This window comes from Bemisia tabaci, chromosome 2 (assembly GCF_918797505.1).
Source record: "Bemisia tabaci chromosome 2, PGI_BMITA_v3".
Classification (NCBI taxonomy): Eukaryota; Metazoa; Arthropoda; class Insecta; order Hemiptera; family Aleyrodidae; genus Bemisia; species Bemisia tabaci.
This window is the reverse complement of record NC_092794.1, coordinates 67,850,780-67,875,241: the sequence shown is the minus strand read 5'-3', so window position 1 is coordinate 67,875,241 and position 24,462 is coordinate 67,850,780. Positions and strand designations below refer to the sequence as shown.

At 40.8% G+C, this 24,462-nt stretch overlaps 1 protein-coding gene across 10 annotated transcripts in view; it reads left to right on the top strand.

The window, feature by feature from the left end:
- Positions 1-24,462, top strand: part of Svil (Supervillin) — a 390,519-nt gene that overhangs the window by 64,786 nt on the left and 301,271 nt on the right. The window contains exon 1 of one of the 10 annotated variants that reach the window (XM_072296135.1): positions 7,294-7,461. The exons of the other annotated variants lie outside the window; for them this stretch is intronic. The gene's annotated coding sequence lies outside the window, so the exon portion shown is untranslated. Of the gene's footprint in view, positions 1-7,293; positions 7,462-24,462 lie in introns of those variants that run through there. 10 annotated transcript variants of the gene reach the window in all.

Sequence of the window (24,462 nt, the reverse complement as noted above, 5' to 3'; positions counted from 1 at the left end):
AAGCTAGGTTCGGCGCTGCGCGCTTGTGTGAGTGTGTAAATGAGCGCGGGAATCCATGGCGGCAAACGGAAATTTGATTTGAACTTGTCCTCTTGATTTTTCCTTATTTCTTCTTCGAAACGTGTTTTAAATGCTTAAAACGATTATATTAAGAAAGTTCGGTCTGCGTCCTAATATATTACACCTACTTTTGCTCGGTAACAGGCAGTAATCTCAGATAAAGTTAGTTTTTCTTCTGCTTATGGTGGTTCTGCAGGTTCAAACAGGCCGTTACAGTTCTAGATCTACGTTACTCCCAAATGAAATCAGTCGGTCGACGACGGACCGAAACTAACCTAAAGTTAATAAAATATGAGTGTGTGCCTGAATTTGGGCAAAAATCAACCTAAAATACTTTGTTTCCGCAATTTTATTTATTAGTTCCCGCCCTACATTTGAATTCAAACTTGTCCCGATTTCGCCGCCAATCCTCTAGCCAATAGTAGAGGTGATTGAAAAGAAGCTCTAGAAGCTTCATTTTTTGCTTTTAGTGCTCCGTCTTTATGTCTTTGTTCAGAACAAACTCGAACTTGTAATGTCCATTTGAAAACCATAGACATGAAAATTTGGTGTATAGGCTTGGCAACACTGTAGTGTATCGATTCTTCGATGAATCGAAACAATGGCCCCCTCCCCCGGATCAGTCACCCTCGCGCACAACAGTGGTGCCCGCGCGCGATTCACATACGCCCCCCCGCCAGAATGTCTCCCCCCCGCGAATCAGTCACCCGCCCGCGACTGCAGCGCTCCCCCGCGCAAGGGTTACGGAAATCATTCCATACATGAGGACGGAAACGGTGAGCGGTGAGCTGAAGCGGCGTGAGCGGCGCGCGGCGGAGTGGAAGTACTGGAGTCTACGCATGTATGCAAAGCGGCCTTAAGGCGGTGAAACCTTGGCCGACATTCAGAGCGCAACCTCTGAAACGGAGCGGCTGAGCGGATGCCACTTCGCAGCGAAAAAGCTCAGCTTCCGGCCGCCGGAGCGGGGCTTTATCCGGACGGGTGGCAATCGCCAGTCGCAGTCGGCCATGTGGGTCTATCGGTGGCTCGCCGACTTCCAGACGTTCATTGACTACTTCCTAAATATCCTTTATCCGATAAATCAGCGGCTACGCGACCGGGCCGGGCCGGGGAGTGGATCCAGCTCTCACGACCACCGGATCGGGATAACTTGACCCGCGATCCGAGACAATCGATTAATTCTTGTGAGTCCTTCGAGAGAGCTAATCAATTTGATGCCCGGTGAAATTCATCCGCTCGCCTCCAACTTCCTTCTCAAGCGTAGTACTCCCGTGCTGAGGAACAACGCCGCACGAGCCCTCAGACATTGTCATATTTCCTTCAATAAAAAGCGAATTTACTGGGAACATTTTAAATATTCTTCTTTAAATTTCCAGACGATTCTGTTCGCACTTTAATCTGAAATATCTGGAAATTTCAATTTAAATTATGCACCACGGAGATTTCGCAAGTTCAAGGAATTTGCAATTTGACTGTTGATTCTTATGTAAAAGTGAACTTGGTGAACTTCTGTGGACTTGGTGCCACTGGTTTTCTCTGAAATCAACTCCCAAGCTCAAAAAAAGCTTTCAAGTTGAGGCTAAAATGGAGGGGATATCCCACGCTATCCTGAGAGTTCACCTCCACATCAAGACAAACCCTCCATGCAAGGTAAGGAGCAAATACATTGACAGGGCTGCCACTTTATTTGAGGACTCTAAAACTGAATGAAAACACGGCAACCTTGTTAATGTATTTGCTCCCTATCTTTGCATGGAGAGTTTGTCTTGATGTAGAGGTGGACTCTCAGGATAGCGTGGGATAATATCCCCTCCATTTTGGCCTCAATTTGAGAGCTTTTTTTGAGCTTGAGAGTTGATTTCAGAGAAAACCAGTGGCACCATCGTGTTTCTAGCAAACTTTTATATAAGAATCAATAATCGAATCGCAAATTCCTCACACTTGCAACATCTCCATTTTCCTCTAAAATCATTGTTCATCCCGGGAAATTCGGCAACTCTCGAATGTTCATACGGCGTTTTTTCTTAACACGTCAGAGTAGTCCTCCAGCGGGCTGATTGTTGAAATTGATAGACAAATCGATAGACTAAGAAGAGTCAATTATACATATTTTAGTGATCCCGCGCTAGGAATCCAACGAATGCAATCAGATGCGGCAATAGTTGAGGCGGCCCTCGCGGCCTCAACACCATGTGACTTTTTCGCGGGATTCGTCCCATTACACGGAAAAAAGTATTACAATCCCAACTATACTCCTAGCTGATTTTGGCGCCAAATAAAAATATTAAGGTAGTTGCAAAAGCCAGAAGTATGGTAAAGTCAGCTGAAAGTGTGGTTGGATCAACCTCACCTCTAGCTGGTACCCTCACGGTCACCATACGTGTGGTTGGTGGTTGGATTAACTATACCGCTGGCCGGTGCCTTCACACTTCTGGCCAGTGCACCACTCTCACGGCTGACGCGCCTCCAAAATCAGCTGGAAGTATAGTTGAGATGGTGATATTTTTCCTTTCAGTGTAGATACATGTTCCGGTGCATTAAAATTGGCTGCTCTTGAAATATCCTTCTTTGAATGTAGAATCTTCTTGAATTATTCATCTGCAAAGACATTTAATAAGGTGCCAGCGACAAATATTGGTCGACCAGTGGAGAGGGGTGTGTTGAATTTGCACATCGTCCAAATGGAGACGAAGTGGCTGGCAATGAAGAGTCACCTGGAATTAGGTCGCGTCGACCACGACGCGATTGTCGATTTCATTTAAAAAAATGCCCCTCGAAGGGCGGGAAAACCGCGATTCGGCAAGACTTGGCATCGTGGCATTTATATTTGGGTGAGAATCTCATTGAGACGTTAACTCGGAACTACTCTCACTTGCTGCCTCGCTCAATCAACAAATGCACCGGCATGCGGCACACACTGGAGCGAGTCAATCAGAAGCGTGGCGTTCTTTGCGATATATCGATTGATCTGCCTTTTAAACCCGTGGATAAGGATCGATAAACAGGATGTTCGCAGCGAACGCCTTAATAATCGATTCTTTACCATAGCTTCAAATGGGGAAATATTGATAATCGATCATTTACGCCACGCCACTGGAGTCAATAGTAGAAGTCAGCCGTAATCTGGAAACTTTGAAAGTTCATATTTTCGAAAATTTTAAGTACAAAATTTTAAGAGTGGCCCCATTGATTTTCTCGTGAAATTTCGTCTCACAAACGCCTACTGAAATTGAATTTGTGACCAAAAAACATGAAAATTTGAAATTTTAGTCGAAAATTTCATGTGCGACCTCTTCTATTAGCTCCTTCCACCGTGCGGCACTCCATACAAGCATCGCCGATCGGTGGAACGGGCTATTGTGAGGAATCAGACTTGAAATTTTTAGCGAATTTTGTTGCTTATTTATCACATTATAAATCTTCATGAGTTGGCCGGGAGGAAATTAATTGAAAAATTCAATGAAACCAATTCTAAACATCGTATTAGCGAACATGTAAGGTTTTGAAGTTTCCACAGTTTATCCGAGCTCTCCGTTTGACTTGTCCCTTCGTGCGCCGATCCCTGCCCCCCGTCCGTTCCTAGATGGGTCTCAAGTTGAAGGGGAGGCAGATTTGCTTTCAGTCCAAGTTCACAAACACGACGGAACTTCGCTAATGGTTCTCAGCGATCGGTGCCCCCGCCTTTCCGCCCCCTCCTCCCTCTTCCGTTGCATGTTTATCCCAGTCATTGTGAAAGTGAATTAGGTCTTGAGTCAGATCCCTCTCGTTGTGTTAGATCCGAAAATTGTCTATTCCTATTAAACCCTTTAAGTAAATTTTTTCAAGGTAACGGAGAATTTGCAGCACTGGGAAAAAACCCATTGGATCTAGAGTCCAGACTCTTAAAAACATCGACAAGAAAAAATACTCTAGATTCAATCGGATTTTTGCTTAAATCAAGAACCAAGCCTCGTAATTTGAGCGGATTTTCTTTTGATTTAAGCTTAAATTTGATCGAATCAAGAGTATTTTTTCTTGTCAATGTTTTCAAGAGTCTGGACTCTTGACGCTTTAGGGGGTGGGTTCGTGTAGCGGACAAAGGATGTGACCTATGTGACCTAAGTAAGTCATTATAACTACCCTCCTTGAACGTTTCAGAGTCGTCTTTGAAATGTCTGATTTTTTCGCTGTTTTAGAAAAATGCCTCTGAAGCATTTAATTGTTTTCAGTGATATTCTAAAACGTGTTTTAAGTGTAATTTTGCTGTTATTAAAGGACTCGGAGGGATTCCGGCCAGTTCCAAGAGGTCAGTACCCCTCCTGGCGTCCGTCGGGGCTATTTCATAACGCGGAGACTGTTATCTAACTTTCGAAAAACGGCGAGGGAAGACGCGAAACAACCGTGATCGAATCGAGACCATTTTTCCGTGTGATTTGGCGGGAAGTTAATCGCATCACGGTTGCTTTAGATCACCACCGCCGCGCCATTATTACAGTAGCTGTTTCACGGAGACGGCGAACGCGGTGGGCCGGAGCGCAGCGCTTAAACGGCGTGTCTACCATTGGTTGTTTCGTGGAGTTGAGCGGTTTTGCCCGGCACGGCGCAATGTTCCACGCTCCGTCGATCAGAACCGCTTGCAATAATAAGTCCATGCGGCTACGAGGTTGGTGGCTACGGTGCTGTTATGCAGAGATCCCGTTATGGCGAGGAAAAACAAAAGGAAATGGAAACGAACGAAGCGACAGTTTGTGCATATATCGCAGGTTGATAGTCAAATTGTTGTTTCCCTCCACCAAAGAACTCAACCACTTTTCAATACTGCCATGGCGCGAATACGGCAAGGTTACTGTCGGTTTACGATGGAATCAAAACTTTAATCTGCTAACTTTTGTCCTCATTCACTTGTGGAAAGCTAATGGCCGTACCAGGCAGTATGTCGAATAACTGCGCAGATAGTCAATTTTTTATGATTGACTAGTAGGAAACCCCCACCATCAGCAATCACTGTGATTAGTGATCAGTTACTAATTGTGTTTCTGAATTATTATTTACTATTTCAAATTGGCGGGACGCACTGGTTTGATAAAAATGCAGAGATTAGTAGTATGCTGATTAAAACTGCTATTTTGGTCTGTTTTGCAGTAAGTTAATAAATAATCAGAATTACCCAATCAAAAGTTGGTTATTTTCATGAAGATTTGTTACTTTTGTCAGTTCAATGTTTAATTGAAGTTAGCTGGTGAGTTTCAGTCGCGAAAATTATGGGATTTAACCAGCGGTTTCGTTTAATTCTCAGCAATGGCGGGTTTGTCATCTACATCGCGGAGAAAATGTGATTTTTCCAGGGATTTTGTAAAACAAATTAAAAATTACACGATAATCACCACGATATCACGGCAAATACGTCGTGTTCCTAGCGAATTTCTAAGATTATTATAATTGCGCGTTATTCACATCGATATCGTGGCATACACGCGCATTTCTGACTCAATTAAGGCTACGTAAATGTGCGCATAAAACTCATAGACATCTGTTACTCGGGATGGGCGAAAAAGTATGATTTTCCTTCAATTTTGTATGATACCACATACCCACTCCGGAGTTCAAATAGTTGCTCGTTTCATTTCTGCTTGTCGAAAGTGACGAATTGCAAGAATCCAATCTCAATTTCACGAGAACTTTGGGATGTAACCATCGGTTTCCTTATATAAGATTTAATGTTTTGAAATTTAAAAAAAAAAAAAAAAAAAAAAAGCATTAGCGATGATCCAAAATTTTGCAAGTATGACTCGTGTGTTTCGGTATACTATGATAGAAACAGGAAGCAGGTGGAGAATGTCGAAGCGATGTTCTAGTTTCGCTCCGCTGTCAGCACCGCGTCTGCAGGCGCAGTGTGACCGAGCCGTCATCACAGTACAGAACGCCTTCAATCTAGCAAACGGCAATGTGGACATCCCCCGTGGTGAAATAGTTGTATCAAGAGCGCCTTCCACGATCGGAGTCAAATATTGATGAAATGCGCGCGAAAACCCGACTTCTCCTCCGATTGCAACGTTGCACACCGTCTTTATGTTCCATTTCGGTAGAACATCGCAAATTCATGTGTCCAAAATTCAGTAATGATGACGTCGCCTCTAAATCAATTGGACTGCATTTTGCAATTTGGAACTATAAATTCTATCCCGGTTTAAAAACAACGTAGGTGCCAATAGTTTTCCTATGCGCACAAGTGTTTTTTTCAGATGAGCCAGAATTTATAGTTCCGAATTACAAAATGCAGTCCAATTTATCTCACGAGCGTGGTTGAGATATTCCTTGCAATGAACAAAACTTCATTATATCAATGCTTCGAATCGACTCGCAAATGGGTTTGTGTCCGAATTCGTATGAAAACCAAATGCCTCTCTTTTTTTCTTTCGTGTTTCCGAAGTCTCCTCTTCCGAATGTCACATCCGGACGTCTAGAATGTAACATTTTGACTGAAAGAATTTATTTCTCTTCATAATTTGTCGGGTGTCAACCGTGTTGTCGTTTCACACTCGACAACGCTGGAATGTCCCTTCACCGCGGCTCAAAATTCAGGACGGAAAAGTTGGCAATTTTAGACGCTACTTTAAGGCGTAACTAAATTTAAGTTGAGCATCAGCCGTTCACAGCTAGAAAAAGATTTCTCTCCATCATCCTACTCGTCTTCCTCCCCAAGTCTATATTTAAACCTCCCGCTCTCTTCTTGGTTTCCACCCGCTGCTCCGATACAAAATGGCGGAACGGCGTCTCTCCTTTGTGCTTCTTAATTTTTCTCCTCATATTTTTAACACAGATACGTCGAGGCTATTAGAAATCTCTCGGGTCATTAGTCCCCGAATGAAGTTCATTGCCAAAGAAACCGCTCTGATGCCGCTCCAACCTAGACTTATTTTCTATTTCTTTTTTAAGTCGAGCTTATTGATCGCTAGATAAAAATTAAGTTTCAAAAGCAAGCAGTTATTTACTGCTGAATATTACGATCATGTAAGTACCAGAGGATAAAAATCGTTGAGTTCCAAGGTCAGCTGATAGGTTTTGTTGTCTCCCTCTTTCTGTCTGAAGATTATTTTTCATCATGAAATTCGAAAGCTGGCAACAAAGAGGTGTACTTGATAAAACTTTGATTCCTGAGACTCTTTCTTATCGTTTTTTTTTTTACGATCGTCTTAACTCCACCCCCCTCCTTCTTTGCTCAAGTGCTTAAGTTCAATTTCAAGTTACGAGGTGAACCACTTGGTCTGCGAACGAAATGCATCGTTTGTACCTCGTTTTCAGTAGGGTTTTGATGTCCGTCCATCACGTTCGGTTTTTTTTTTTAAAATGAATGAGCTGGAAAAAGAGCCCTTTTCGCCTCTGTCCCGGATATTTTGATTGCTTAAGAATTGGAATCTGTAGGTACGCTTGTTTCATCTGTATTATAGTAACGGAATGAACGTTCATGTTATCAAGGATGACTGTTAACTTTGTCGAATTACTACTTACAAGTTAGTTCATCATTTTTAGACCGCCTATTTTTCTACCCTTAAAACCAGAAACTTGAACTTGACAGGAAGTTTTACAATGTACACCATGAATGAATTGGACTACATTTTGCAATTTGGAGCTATAAATTCTAGCTTGGTTTAAAAACAACGTATGTGCCATTAGTTTCCCTATGCATATGAGTGTTTTCCCAGAGAAGCCAGAATTTATAGTTTAAAATTGCAAAGTGCAGTCCAATTGATATCACAGCCAAACAGGAAAATAATAATAGAATGAAATAAATCAGAAAAACGAGCAGGAATTGAAATGCGAGCAACTCTATTGTGCATTTTTATACATTAAACTAAATAAAATACGAGCAGACGTGTAATTTTTCAATTATATCGATATAGGTATCGATAAAATTGAAGTTAGCTGAACGATTCTTACAGGAATGCCCAACAGCGTAAAATACAACGTCCAAAAATTAACTTCTTTTTTTTCGAAACAACGTGTTAACACGACGTACTATAATTTCGATTCTCCAAGCTGTACTTTTAATTAGTCTTGGAAAAAAAGAAGCATTATTCTCTTTTTCATACAGTCCCTCTTGACGTGAAATCAAGCCAAGACTTATCATCACTACGCTTGGGATCGTTTAGCCTTTATTCATGGATGTGTTTTATCGATCGATAGTGTCACCAACACTCATAAATGTCAAGATCGGTCTCCTCTTATGGTCACGATCCATAGATTCTGTTTTTGGATTCAGCGGAGAAAATATGTTCTGGCTCGCCAATGCTGGCTTTACATCACTATTAATTCCAACGTCAGCGCACACTTGTTTGTGTGGCTTCCGAATAGTTCCTCTAATATAGTCAAGATATTCTTCCTCATTTTTCAATTTCATCTCACTTGGCTCGAGCGCCGCGATTTCTTAACGCAGTTCTTGAGACACATTACCATGACCTTTCCTCTTTCATTACCGATACTTTTACCCCTCTTTACTCCATCAAATCTGTGCTGCAAGTCTCACAATATATCTAGGTTAATTTAGACTATTCGCATGTGTGATGTATCTATCACCGACAATGAGCGCACGTCTTTTCTCTTATTGTTCTAAAATATTCGCGAACAACTTTTTTATGCCCTGGTATTAATAATCTGTGCAAATACCATCTAACCAACGCATTGAAGGATTCGCATACCATTTTTTATCGCTTCATCTAAACGTGCTTAAAGAGCTGATTTCGCAGTATTTTTTATAATTCTTTCTGATATCAAGAAATAGGATAAGAATATACTTTAAAGTGAGGGAATACACGGCCTAGTGACGTCATCTCCATTTAAACACATGCATTCTAGCAAATTGTACCGAAAAAAAATTTCCTTGGGTTATTATTTTGCCTTGAAGCGTAAGTTTTTTCGACAAAATTTAGTTTTTTAAAGTTAAATTCGTGCAAATTCAACTTAAGGTCAGTTTTTCTCTAGTTAAGAAAACGTCAAAAGCAATGTTTCTGTAACTCAAAAAATCAATTTTTTTCGACAAGGAATAATATCATAAGTCAAAATAATATCTCATACAAATTTTTTCTCCAGTGTAGGTAGATAATTTTGTTATATCTGCTCCAGTACCTAACTGTTCAATGTTTAAACCAAGGGTATCTGTATGTTCTGTTCGCGCAGTGGTTTCCGTTTAGACACGAAATTCATCAGTTTTCAGACACCTGCAAATTCTCTTTCGCTGTGAAACTGTGAACCCCCTTTGAAGGCTCCTGTATTGATGATTTTAAGAATAGCACTGATAAAATTGTCGAATAATCTGCAGTGGAGATGATAAATTCTTTTGCTATCAACTATCATTCTCGGTTATTAATCGTAGTGGGTGCCGGCGCACCTGCAGGCGGGCATCGAGAATGACCTTGGCGCATTTAACGCTGATTTTCCGACGCATATCCCAGCTGCAATCAGCCATCGCCGTCGCGTCGTCTGCGCATCTAAAAGAACTCCGCAGCGCGGGCGCGGCGCGGCTAGTCGAGTGAAAGAATGTCACGTGTTCAATCAAGCGACCCTAAACAATTCAAGAAATTCTATACATGCTGTTAAACAAACCAGCGAGCCAAATTGCACGCTCAAAAAAATCGAATCAACAGTTTCGGAAAATACCCAACTCTGAGAACACTGGAAAAAAAACCACATTGGATCTAGAGTCCAGACTCTCGAAAACATTGACAAGAAAAAGGACTCTTGATTCAATCAGATTTAAGCTTAAATCATCAGGAAATCCGCTTAAATTAAGAGGCTTGGTTCTTGATTTAAGTAAAAATCCGACTGACTCAAGAGTATTTTTTCTTGTTGATGTTTTTAAGAGTCTAGACTCTAGATCCAATGTGTTTTTTTTCCAGTGAATCAAAAAAAAATGAGCCCTTCGTGTGGATTTGATAAAAATCATGTTTTCCCCCTAGCCTCCCCCCCCCCGAAAAAAAAAAAAATTTGGCCTACCCCAAAATCACATGACGTGCATAAGGATACCACAGATATAGTCTTCCATCTAAATTTTGAATGAAATTGAACAAATAGTTTTTGAGGCATGGCTGTACACAGATTTAGGGGACTCCAGGCGGACTAACACAAATTTTTTCAAGTATGGTTATTTTGACTCTAGATGCCTTAATACGCCTAGAAATTATGAAACTTCATTTTTTTTCGCTATTTTTTGATAGCTCAATAAAAATACCACTTACCTCAATTGCGATTTTTCGAATTTTCCACTTACAATTTTTTTTTTTTTTTCAAAAGCAACGAAAGAGCAACCAGTATATAAGCAACGAGCCAACTCAGTGTTTGAAATGTTTGCAACTTATTCTTCAAATAGTTGAAAACAACGCCGAAAGTCTACCAGAAAAATTGTTGTGTATTTTTCATAACGAAAAAGAAAGAAATCAAAACACAGGAGCGAGCTTGCAGCGGCGTCGCTAATCGATAAATGTTACCTCTGAGCTAACATTAAGCCACTGCTTTCCCGATCTTCTGTGCCGAAGTTCTTCTCTAGGCCACGGAATATCCAATAATACTTTTTCTTCCTAACCCCACGAAGTGTAATACATTTTTATGCACAATTCGGCAACCTCGAGAAACTGCCCTCGGCTCTTACACGAGCCACGACGATGAGCCTCCCTCGTCTGGGGCTCTGCGGCTTAATGCGAATCGCCAGCTTTCGATATCTTCCCATTTGAATCTATGGTAACGAATCGATCACTAAGGAACACCTTGATAATCGATCCTTTCCCATAGATTTAAATGGAAGATCAATCGATTTATCGTAAATCACGGGTCGAGTACTAAGCAGTCTGATCGGGTTGGGCTTGGGAGGCAGTCAAAAGCATTTTCACCCGTCAGATTAACCCGAGACTGTCTTCTGTCTACCGGAGGAGAAAAAGGAAAAGTGCAAGTTAAGTCCCCCATCAAACACACATGGGGTGTCCATAAATTAATTTTAACCGCCCAAGGTCGGGCCTTGATAGTCTGCACACTGCATTGCGTAGCCTCTCCCCCCCCCCCCCTTGCTGGGGGTCTGGAAGGGGCCTATAAAATACTCGCCACGAATCCTTGCAGCCTTCCGTCGCGCAGTGGGGCGAGTCAATAAGAGAGGTTCCGCACCTGAAGTGAAAGCTTTAAAAGCTTATAATTTTGTGAATACAAAACTTAGAGATTTGAATATTATAAAATTGGCTTTTTCGTTCAATTTTCTTACAAAGGCACTTGTTCAAATTTAATATTTGACGGATTAAGCATCAAAATTGGAAGTTTTAATCAAATATTTTTTGTTCAATTTCTCACAAGTCACAATGCATCGTTTTACTGTGCGTCGCGCCGCGCCGATGGACGCTTCTTCACCGTGCATTCGGATGACGTCTCGCCTGGAGGTAAAATATTTGATATATCGGTGGCGAAGTCGAAAATTACCTGTTTTAATTTGCAAGGTTGCAGATTTCATCTATTTTTAATTATTTTTTTCAAAGGAAAACCATTTAATATTTTTCCTCACCATTTCCTGATTATTTTAAATCTTTTGTGGTGTGAATAAGGGAGTTGACAGCCAAAATTTAATGTGTAAATATTCTGCATTTTTAAACAACAATAAATAACGCCTAGGAAATTCGAAAAAAGTTCCCAAAAATAGTGTTTTTATGTTGTGATATATTTTCATGAATTCCTTAAACCTCCCTCAATTACAATGTGGAACGTACTTTGGCCCTCTCAAGGAACGGAACTGTCTAAGGATCGGTTTTGAACACGGCCCTATAACTTGTCGGGCCACATTTCCTAGGTGGCTAGGAGCCCAGGGTGGTACCTCTAAAATGCGTTGTCTCTGAAATATGCTGCCTCTAAAATACGTCTAGACACGCGATGTGAAATCGGGCATGGAAACAGGTCGAGATGCAATTTGGTGACTCGGAACACGCCTTCGGAGCTGAGTGGAAAATGTTGTTTAGTGAAGACGCCTTTCTGGTGAATAATGAGACTTCCCGGCGGTGGGCAATAAAAATGCAAGGTGGAAATGGTTAAAACAATCGGTCAATGAGCGCCAACAGGGATCACAGGCGCGAACAAGAGAGTCTGACGCCTCCATAAACGTTGGAACGCGACAGTGAGACTGGGACGGAGACAGCAACAACATTTATCAACGAACCAGAAGTGACAATATCTCTACATCTGAAGCATAGCCCTTTCTTTCTGCGCATCTCTCGTTATTTAGATCTGGCTGCAGCGATCAGTGTGCGAATTAGTGTGCATAATCGCAATCAGCTTAGGAGGTGATTTCCTGTCCCTTCAGAAGAATATTCGGCTAAAACGGAGACAATAAATTTCTCTACATTTTCGACCAGGAATCCGCTGGTATACAGAGGAACAATTTTTAACATGCGTTTGAAATCAAATTACACACGGAGAAAAAAAGTTCGGCGTCAGCTACCGAACTTCGGTTGCCTGTGCCGCTACGATTGGTTCATATGGAACACCAATTATAGCAGTTCACTGAACTCCAGTTCTTCGGTAGAACGAGCCGAAATTTTTCGGTTGTCAGCACAAAGTTCTCGGTCCGGGGAACCGAACTTCGGCTCATCGTGCCGAAGGCTTCTGTACACCTAACCGAAATTCTTGGATGCATGAATCGAAGCCTAGTGGATCTTATCAAGGTTGCATTAAATTCAGGGGGGCTCTTATTACTCTTAGCCAGGGGAGGGGGCCTTTTACCCAACCCCCCACAAATAAATTTAAAAAAAAAAAAAAAAAAAAAAATAGAAGGGTATTACAGCACCTGAACAGCGATTTGATGGGTAGAAATTTTTGCCTACATCGGGGATCGAACCTAGAACCTACCTAACACTAATCGAAGACCCTACCTACTGAGCTATGCCGGACGCTTGGGAGGAAAGGCGAAAAACTTGCATTAATCTTCGCATTGAACTGTGGACAACCAGGATATATCTAATTTACATGGATTTGTTCGTTATTTTATTTTATTCTATTATTTTACTTCATTTTACTCTCTCTATGGAACATGAAAAAATGATGAAAATTTAAAAAAAAAACCTCAGATCAGATAGCAAGGAAAGGAACGAGGATAGAATACATACTCAAATTATAAACGCACATTATACCGTTATCAGTTCCCAAAGTTCACACCAGATAATATCTTATGCTCAATTTCAAGGCATTTTTTTAAATGATAACAATCACTGCACTTAGCAAGGTACAAACAAGAACATAAGTTAGGTAGATAGCAAATAGATAATATTAGGTACGAAAGGTCTACTAAGTATATAATTAAATTGAAAGTGCCCAGCATAAGGAACCATTTGTTATCACCAATAAATAAAATATGTACACTCCCTTACACAAACATAATAAATTTAAAATCATATCTACAATTGAAAGAAATCAGAGGAAAGAAGGACTCAAGCTTTCCTACACCGCATCATTCTCTACAAATGTAAAACTTGGCTATAGGTACTGATAATGTTGGAAATAAATGGATCAATTCTCCCGCAGACTTCCAATTCTCTACTCTTGACTCCTTAATAATAGCCAAACTCAAAACAAAGCATGCAGGGAGACAAACATGAAGCTGTAACCGTTTCCATGAAATCTAGACATAATATTAACACTGAAACTGATAATGGGGCCATGTTAAGTTAGTGCATAAATTTACTTACAGACTTCTCATCCGTGCCAATCACTGTAGCTCCGTAGTCTGCGCTACGAGTTCTATGGGTTGAAAGTGTACATCGAAGGATATTCTGCTAATGATCAAATTATAGTTTCGCAATTTAATTACAGTAAAGAGCTGGAAACTATAATAATGAACGATGCAGGCTTTGATGTTTCGCAGGAGACGAAAGAATAAGTTAAAATAAAATAAATCACGGTCAATGATAACCTTTCAGCAAATTGGAAACACAAATTCAACTTCGTGAACTTTTCCACATACTTGAGGGTGACTAGGACTAAGCTATACAGAGAAAACCGAGTCATTTTTGGACAAAAGTAAGGTACATGAGATGAGAGTAGAGATGACCGTCTCTGGTCAGAAATTTAAAGTTGAGTATAAACATTTTGAAATGTGCAATGAACTTTCCCTCTGGCATAACTAAGTCTCGTAAAGTAATTAAACTTCAAACCTGTCTTCTACAATTTGATCTTAGTTCCTTTCCTAGATTATAAGCGGATAAGCGAAACGATTTTGTAGGTTAGGTCGATAAGAGAAAAAACAATTGAGTTCCGGCACTGAGAGAAGCTATGAGCTGATTTCTAAGTCGATATTCGAAGTTAAATGTATGATTAATGAGTCACTTGAGAAACAATTGTCACTTTGAATTCTACAATTGAGAGAAAACAACAAATGATACGCACTTTCTGAAGTCCAGCCGAGCTGGATCAAGGCATTCAAGCGGACGGCTTTTACTTGCAAAAGTTAGAAATGGATAAGAATATGCTTTCGTGTGTGTTTTAAGTGTACGATAAGAGGAATTCGTAAACTCACATCTCGCAATCTTCGGATCGTACGCACTACGTAGTTTTGTTCCGAACGGAACGATGCACGTCGCGCTTCGCGCACTGGTTTGCGGAGTCATCAAATTCCTGCGTTCAGAGACAGAGAGCGCTAGCGTCGTTCCCTGTCTGCTAAAATCTTCGGTCGCTTGATACGAATACCCAGTCGGCAAAACGAAAAACTTCGGGACGGAGAACGAAATATGCTCAGATCAGCAGACAAAGGCCAATTTGGGACCACGGTGTGTTATGCCGAACACGCCCGCATACGCCCCCGAATATTCAGTTCCTCACGCCGAAGTCGGGCCTACCGAACCGGTCGGCGCAGATCCCCGAACTTTTTTTCTCCGTGCAGAGTCGTTAACAAAAAGACAATATTCCTAGGAAAAATTCTCAAGTTTCTAATCAGCTTCGATGGTCTGAAAACTTGAAAGTTAGTGAAAAAGGGAGCGAGGGGAAGATGTCCAACCCTCCCCATCCAATTATCTTCTGACATTTGAGAATGTAGTTTCAAAAACTTCTTACAAAAAAGACTGTTTTTCGATCTTCTCTTCATGAAAAAAAGCGAGCATGAAAAAAATATCAGATCTCGCTCTCCGAGTTTTCGGACCTTTTTTTTGCGTGTTTTTTTCGACACTTTTGGGAGATAATTCTTAAGATGTCATTTGAAAAAAATCAGTTTTTTTCCCCCTTTAAAATTTCGTTCTGAAGGTCACGAAAACAAGTGTAAGTTAGATATTAAAAGCGAACCAGAGGAATTATTCTAGTTTTTCCTACTAACCCCTAAAAAGTTTTCTTTACCATCTACTTCCCTCCATTCGATATGGGTTAGTCCACAACACGCCAAAAGGAGGCCCATGCTTCCAGTAAGTATGAGCTTACTAGGAAACCTTATCGTCTATAATTAACCTTTACAGGTGGACCTTATCGTCGAAAAACTCAAAATTTTGCGATCTATCAGCGCTGTTGCTAAGAAGTGTTTTGCGAAATGTTCCGGTAATTCAGCGCAAAGAACGCCTCAAAAAACACATCGGCTCTCAGGGTGTAGCGTCAGTCTCATGCCCATTTCTCTAAGTTTCCCGTTTCCTGCCGTACAGTCAGTCTCATGCCATTTCTCTAAGTTTTCCCGATTTTCTCATGCCGTGACTTAGCTACAGGGAACCAATGTAGTCGCAGAGAATGCTATGCCAGGTTAACCTTCAGGCGAGGCAACTGAATCCGCAATTACCGCCACAATTAAGCGTAACGATCAGCCGTCGAAGTATTAAGTTACTAATCACACAGTCTCGACAGAGAAGTTGCCAGGATGTGTCTTACTTCAGCAGTGATTAACTCCTGTTTAGTATCGCGCCTCAAAAGCAGCATTTTAATTATTCTCTTTTTAGGTTCGTTCGGAAATAGGTTAATGATTCTTTGAGTGAATTATGCCTAAAATTTTACTTCGAAATTTCTTCGAGGGTGCATATTTTGCTAGCGTACTTATGTCAATTTTCGCAAAATTTGATCGAAACGCTTGATACGTAATGCATGAAATTGCTCCAATCATTCCAATGTGAACATATTTTTATGGCCAATTCACCGTTTGTAAATCCTTTTTTAGCAGCAGGATTTTACAATTCAGTCGATATGAATCAGTTGTTTTAAAAAAAGAACAAGTTCGTTTTAGTATAAGCCCTGAATTTCTCAAAAATGCATGCGAACTAGCGCTCATCTGAATATAAACGTGTTCTTTTCAGATTATGACTCATTCGAGTCTTTTGTTCTTTAAAAAGAAGACAAAAGAATTTAAATACAATTTGCAGAGAACATTGGTCTAAGTCATTTTAGTATCACTTTGGAAAAGAAGCTACTGGTTATATTTCGTTTTTCCCCCCGCGAAAGAACGTAACAACAATTTTGCATAATTTTAGACAAGAATTTCAAACGTGAATTCTTGTAAAAAATCGAATTTTTTAGTCAATTTTGCAAACCTATGAGTGGAGTTACGTTCCTTCGTCCAGGAAACGACTAGTTATACGATCTCAACCTCTCGTTCCTGAATTAAAAAGTTCTAATTTTCTAGCATTTTATCAGTAAGTCAAGAAATGCACAGAACTTATTTTCGCAAAATCACAAAAGCCTAAATATCAATATTCTACCCGAGCGGGGAATAATTTCTCACGAGAAGTCGCTAAAAATTCTTAATTAAACGTATTTTTTTGTAAAGATCAGATACTTGTTCTAAAGTATTTTTTGTGGTATCATCTGTTTTCTTAATAAGTTCTTCCTGTAAAACTTTTTGAATTTATGCGCTCCGCTAAACTTAAAATCTAACCTTCCTCCTCAACCCTTTTGTATTTTCACTGTTCCATGTAAACACACAGAGGTGTAAATGGCCTCAGATGCTAAAGCACCGCTTTAAAATAAACTTATATCTTACTACTACTACTTTCTTTTTATCTGTAGTATCTACTTTTTTATCATCATTTTTACTACTATCGTTTTTCAGATAATTCTTTAGAGAAGATCCAGGAAATCTCTCCCTTATCAAACAATTCACAACCAAACCCCCTCCCCACTTCCCGCACGCTCCTTCATCCTTCCGCCTTACCTGGATGAGACGAGTCGGAGAAAGTGATTAGCCGTGGCGTCGCTCGATTGTTTGTTTTCCGCGCCTAGACGAGATCGAATTCAAATAATTAATTAATTTTTTTACTCATCATTGTCTTTCCCCTCCTTTCGCGCTTTCTCGACGCCCACCGACAGTCCGCAGTCACGATCCACCTCGTCGAGCCGAAACAGCGGTTTCACGCTGCGTTCGCCATTGGAGATAGGTGTTTTTTGCAGGAGCCCTGTAATCCAATTTCCACCTTTTCCGGGACTGCCCGGCGAGTTACTGTGAGGTCACCGTCCGGTGTTTTCTCTCGGTTTTTTCCGAGTTCTCGGTAGCGTCGGGAGCGGAAGAGCCGTGGAAATTCGGAAAAACTCAACGGTGCACCGGCACACACGGTGGAGGAACGCGAGGGCATTGTTCGGTGCCTCCGCCGGCTTCTGCACGCGCTCACCAGCGCCGTTCAGTCTGTTTGGTGTTACGTAGTCGTAGTTTATATGCATAACGTATGTGCGTAACATACACCGTACCCGGATTGCCGCTTGCCTCGGGCAAATCTCGAGAATGCACTGCGGGGTGATGAAGGTTTCATTCGTAAAGGATTTTAAACGCATGGTACTGGTTTGTAGCGCCTCCATTCGTCCGTGATACCACTAGGATTGCCGGCAGTCGGAGAAATCAGGGAAAGTCAGGGTATTTGCGACAACCGGGAAAAATCAGGGAGTTCCTGACACATCTGCCAATCACTGAAACATATCATTGATCTTCCAACTGTTAACCTTTTTTTTTTTTTTTTTTTTAAGGCTAGTCATCTTTTAACCTTCTACTGAATGCCTTTTTCCATGATTTCATTTGTCCGAAGTTTAGCGGAAGTTGGCATATTTAAAAGAAAACGATAATGAAGTGGAAATTTTGTTTCAAGATCAAGGATAGCCAGGAAATTAAAAACAAATTGGAATCGGAGAAAAGCAAACAAGGAAAGTCAGGGAATTCGTAGATGAAGAAATCATGGCAACCGTGAAATACACCTCTGGGCGATGAAGGTTTCATTCGTGAAGGACTTTAGACGCATGATATCGGCTTGTAGCGCCTCCATTTTCCCAAGATACCACGCTTTGCATCGCAGTCAGTTTAGTTGCCTATTCAACCAAATGTAATTGAGGTCCCTGATTTCACTACACGGGCACGTTAATGTTCAGCATCGTAAAACCATTTGCGCAAACAATAATTTTTCTTAAGTCTCCTACCTCCGTAAGATCCAATGTTAATAACACAGTTTAACGACCATTTTCATGTTCTAAATATATTTTCTCGACTTTGATTTTCACAGGAGAAAATTCAGGACTAGTTGCATTCGAAACTTCTGCCAACTAATTTTTTCCCAAGTGCGACTTCATGCACTTCTGCTGAACTCTAGTTTAAATTAAAAGCGTGTCCTCAATATTGGCTTTGGGTTGGATAGGCAACTAAACTAACTGCGTGATAAGGCGTAGAGTATTAGCGGGAATTGAAGGGGATAAACGGTATCGTTCATTTGAAGTACTTCACTAATGAAACTTCATTGCCACATGAGTCCTTACTCAGCTACCACTCGTTTAAAAATAAAATGCATTAATTTCAATTCAAGGCAAAATTACCAGTACTTTCTTCCTGTACCTTCATTTCTGAATTTTACCTTCAACTATTCATCAGTCGTCACTATAGCCTATCGCACATTACCAGCGATTGCTAATTCCCTGTGACTGCAACACGCGGCTTGTTGATGGCCAATCTAAAAACCACTTGTTTCGACTAGCGTCGTTGCAGATGCACCATCATACTTCCGTTTTTAATTGGGAGATAAATCAACATTATAACGCAGGAGGGCATAGCATGTTGCATGGTGCCAACTCAAACTGCTGGGTGTACCGAAAACATAGGTGTGCAGTCAAAAGTATCGATTTTCAGTTTTCGGTGCGAAACTTTCTAATGTACCCTTAAGGCATCAGGACATAGTTAGAGGCCGTAATTAACATTTTCCATGATTTTTTAAGGTTTTGGAATGAATCGTGCCTTAAATGGGCATCAGCGATGGCAACTGTTACCAACGATGTTCTCGAATTCCCAGTTTTTCGTCCTCGAAATATGAATTGCTTTCAAAGCGTTAATTTTTGAAATTTTTGGGCGTACTCTATATTAAGTCAAACGATGCAGAATCAACACCATCCACTCCCGCAGCTGTGGTATAGGTACCTTACCTCCCTATCCCCACTTTAAGGCCCATTTTCCCACGTTGCGTCACATTTTTCGAGAACCTTCATCATTTTCCTTGCCCTTGTAGAATGTTTTGTGAAAATTTTAACCCAAAAGGATGTATAGTTTTGCTTCGAGAATATCAAATGAGAGTATATAGAAAGAACCCCGTAATAATCTGGATGTGGTTTTTATAGCCATGGATGTGCACCATAACATGGACTTTTTGTGATTCGTTGAGGATACATAATGAGTAGCCCACAACCTTTTTAGACACTAGCCGGATCGCTTCATTCAAAATAAATTATCGTCTCTCACTCTCTTTATCTCCTTCCCTTTCTTCCACTGTCTTTGAAAATTAGTTTTCTAATATGCTGAAGACAGAAATATGTGTTTGACTACGATCGCCGAACGCTCCAATCTCGCAGATTTCCTCAATTACAAGCTATACGCACACGTAAACCCACACTTTTAAAACGAGTCCGGAAGGGAAAATAAGTCACTTTTTCCGCGTCTATTACCAGGGAATAACGCCTTAAGACGGCGCTTCGACATCACACACAAACACTCAGGTTTAATTTCTAATTTTAGAGCTGTCGAAAACGTCCAATAAAAAATGCTGAGTGAATCGGAGACCTCGGGTCAAAGATTTTCAGACGGCTTAAATCCCGTGTTATGTCAATGCTGGAAAGGCACCGGTATCTTTGAACCTATCATTCCTAGAGTTATGCTAATATTATTCATGGAGAGTTACTTCGGTTGCATACACACACTCGTACATAACCGCAAAGGAATTTCCATGCCTTGCTCTCTCAAGAAACCATTAACTTTCGTTTTCTCGTCTCCCGAAACTAGAACGAACGCATCGTACAGACGTTTGCCTCTAAATGAATACCAAAGTCCTCTGTTGAGGTGGTTCTTCACGTAGATTATAATTAATTGGTGGTTTTATAAAAATTATTGTAGGTACCGATGATTACATTTAGATACCACTCATATTAATCCCTAATGTTGAAACTTTTCTTCCTCACTAGATTTTTTTTGATGCGAAACTCATTCATTTCTTTTTTTGAAAGCTTCCGTGATATTTCCCCTCAATGTGATACCTAGATATCCTGCGAAAAATTCGAGAAATGATCTGGTTCCGTTTCTATCAGATATAAAGTAAGGGCAGTTATTGATCATTCTTTCAGAGTTGGTGATGAGGTTATAAATGTATGGTATCCATCCAAGAGCCGTGCGGTGGATCATCGTGCAAGACATGCATTAAACTTTGGAACTTGGAACTTTGGTTTTTGGAACTTCTTGGCTTTGTTTTCCCCGCGAAATGGTGTGGACCCAGCACCATTTCTCCACCTTGTTATATACATTGAATCCCCACGTCATATTACATTTTCAAATTCAGGAAGCGATTCTCCCAACGGGATCAGAAATCAACTTCAAGTCGTACAAATGAATTACGTCTTTTGTATTTTTGACGTTTATAACTATAGTGTTAACTATAAATACCCGTATTATCTTCATGAGTTGATTTTCAAACCCTCCGGTTCGCGATACATTTTTTAAAAAAAAATTTGAAAAGAAAGCATTTGGGGAACTCCTTAGTTTGCACCTTATCCAGCGATTCATCACTGCTCTCGTTGTGCATTTTACCGTTCAGCACGCCGTGCTAAGGAAGAATGCCGTATAAGCCTTCAGACGTTGCCAAATTTCCTCACACAAATCACGACTTTTCGGAAAAATTGTAAATATTTTGCCTCCGATTTTTCAGAGAATTTTTTTCGTAATTTGATTTAAAATTTGTGAAAATTTTAAGGAGGAATATTCATAACTTTCCTCAAAAATAGATGTTTTCCAAGAGGAAATTTGGCAACGCTCGAAGGCACATACGGCGTTCTTCCTTAGCACGGCCGCGGCAGTGCAGCTCCACGCTCGTTTCCACCGTTTCTTCTACACTTCATTCATAAGTTTAAATTGGCGCTGTTCTGCATCCCTTCTCATCTCTTTTCCCGTCTTCACAGTTTTCGCGTTTACAAGTCATTAATCTCCGAAAGAGAGAAAAAAATTTGAAGGAGCTCATTGAAAATTCGGCTAAGTGCATCAGAGCCGGGACGGAGAGCATTGTATTCAAAATACTGGCTATCCGCCCGAAGAAGTGTCAGTAGAACAATGGCCCGGATCTGAAATCGTCATCGGCTCTCAAATAGGGTGTGACTCACGGTCGTCATCCGCATTGCAATCGCTTCTAGATTATCAATGGACCAGCAGGTCGATTGTCGAATCGCTGTCGAATGACCTCGATCGATAAATAGCGTTGCTAAAATAGGGATTTATCGATGAAGGCCATTCGAGAACGATTCTCAAATCGACCCCCCAGCAAATGAATCGCATTCAGCAAAAACGAACCAGCGCGATTACAGTGTTTTCAAAATCGTGCAACTTCTTTTTTTAAAAAAAATACTGTATATACAGGGTGTCCCAGGTTTAAATTCCTCCCGGGGGTTTATAATGATTTGCCACTAAAAAAGTGTGTTGCAGAAGATTGAAGATTGTTTGATTCTAATAAACGGAATGGGAGGCACTAGTCAGGGACTTAACTTTCAATTTCCAAAATCTGCAAATTGTATTTTGCGGTATTTTGTATCTTTTGAAATGGCAAATCATTGTGATATCTTGTAAGTATCTAGTGAAACTGCTGAATTTCACTAAAATGTCCAAAAAATTGTCGTTTACTCTGCCACGTTCAAGAAACGTTGAACTTGCAAGTCAGTGTAAACTGGACTGCATTTTGCAATCTGGAACTATAAATTCTGGCTCTTCTGCAAAAACACTTATGCGCATAGGGAAACTAATGGCACATACGTTATTTTTAAACCGGGCTAGAATTTATAGTACCAAATTGCAAAATGTAGTCCAACTGTAAAGCGTCCTCTTAAGGATAGGAACTCCTGGTGTTACGATGGCCTCTTGATACTTTTTTGTTTTTATCATGCATAATATTTTTCCATGCCTGATATGGCATCATTTCTAGGGCATGGAGCATGTCCCCCCGTGACTGGGGCACGGCCGCACGGATGCCGGGCTGAGGGAGGTAAAAATTTGGAACACTTTCTAGAAGGCTCACTCGCATCTCATTAGCGAGGACTTCATTAACGCGTGGACTATGTCGGGTTGTCAGGTGTGTCGAGACTAGCAGGGATACTGTGAAGGGAAATTAACTTCAACCTACGAAGCTAGAGAACTGTCTTTTTAGTTATCAGTGGAGACTACGCAATTTAAAATGACACTTCAGCGACGCGTTGTGAGAAATTCCGCCAAAAATAGTAGCTCCTTATTGCATAATGCAAATAATGCAATCCAAGTGTGCCTAAGTACGAGTCCCAAATCTGCAGGGGAAATGCAAGAAATCAAACACATTTTCTAATTTGAATTTTCAGCCCCCCCCCCCCCCTCTTTTTTCAATTAGGTAAGTAGAATTTTACTAATGCATCATATACGAATGCTTATAATCGGACATTTTTTTAAAGTAATTTTAACTCTCCAAGTACGCGTGTTATAATTTTACGTTTCTCTCTTTTGTTGCAGGTAAGAATCGATTTTCTTCAATTTCAAGAAATTCTTTCCAATAGAGATAGGATTTCAAGCCGAACTCTACGTTCTTCCTTCACGAGTGCGCTGTCAAGATATTATGTTTCTCTCTCGTCAATCGCATGGTACTACTTCAGGGTTGAAAAAACCCGGATTTTTTAATTTAATTTATATTCATATTCTATTTTAAATTCACATTGTCAATACTTTACCTTTTAACTTACAATAAATTGGGCTGCATTTTGCAATTTGGGACTATTAATTCTGGCTCTTCTGGAAAAACACTTATGTGCCTAGGGAAACTAATAGCACATACGTTGTTTTTAAACCGGGCTAGAATCTATAGGTTCAAATTCCAAAATGTGGTCCAATTAGTCTATTCTTCGAGGAACTCCTCAAGCGTTCAACCTAGAGTTTCCGCACTGAAAAAAATACTCCGGCCGTGGAAGCCGTACTCACGGGCTGTATAGACATGCCGTCTGCGTTCCGGGCTCAGAGGCTGAAAGTTCCGGGCGCAGCATCCGGAGCAATCGGAGCTACGGCTCTAGCACCCGGAACTTTCGGCCTCTGAGCCCGGAACGGACGGTATGTTTGTACAGCCCGTAACTTTTTTTCTTTTTCAGTGCGAAGTTAATGAATGAAGGTCCCGGTAACGCTGACGAATTCTCGACTAGCTGGTCTGGATCTAATGAAGAAATTAAAAGCGCATACAGGTCGCGGATCCATGGCGGTGAAAATGAGGTTGAGGTCGGCTGTGAGATCGGAGATTGATGGGTGCCAAGTAGGGAAGCGACCTGGCTCCCTGCTCCCTGGCGGCCGCGGGTCGCTATCCTGCCGCGCCTTAGCCGCAACCGCGATGAGTTCGCGTGAAAACGAAATATTCATCATGCGCCGACGGATGTCACGTAGAGTCGCGAGTCCATTCAGCCATTAACAATGTCGCGGGTCTTTCGGTTCAGGCGTCCAGCCGCGATACGTTAAAAGCTCGCCGTAACGAATCTCCGCTGAGACGCTAGGAAACTCGTCAAAATTTTTCCCGTCCCACAGTGGATCTAGTCATTTAGAGAGGTCGGACATGAAATTTGTTACTAAAAAATTTTGCAAATTCTGCAAATTTTGAAGTTTATTCTGTAACACTTTGAATTTCAAGGGGTGCCAATAACTGAATATTTCACGAGGAAACCAATGGAATCGCTTTTAGAACCTCATAGTTTTGTACAAACGAATCATGAGCGTATAAAGTTTCCAAATTTTGTCCGACCGCTTCTATTGACTCGATCTACTGTGCGGCCTAGGGTGGGACTTATTTTTTTAAATCGACAAAACTAAATGTTGCACGGTCTTAAATGGTCCTATGTGATAAAAAAACACGGTAGCCAAGAGGATTTTGAAAAAACAATTTTACGCACAGATCCTAAACATCGAGATTTTCTGTTTTTTTTTGGCATTTTCGCCGTATATTTTTTATATTT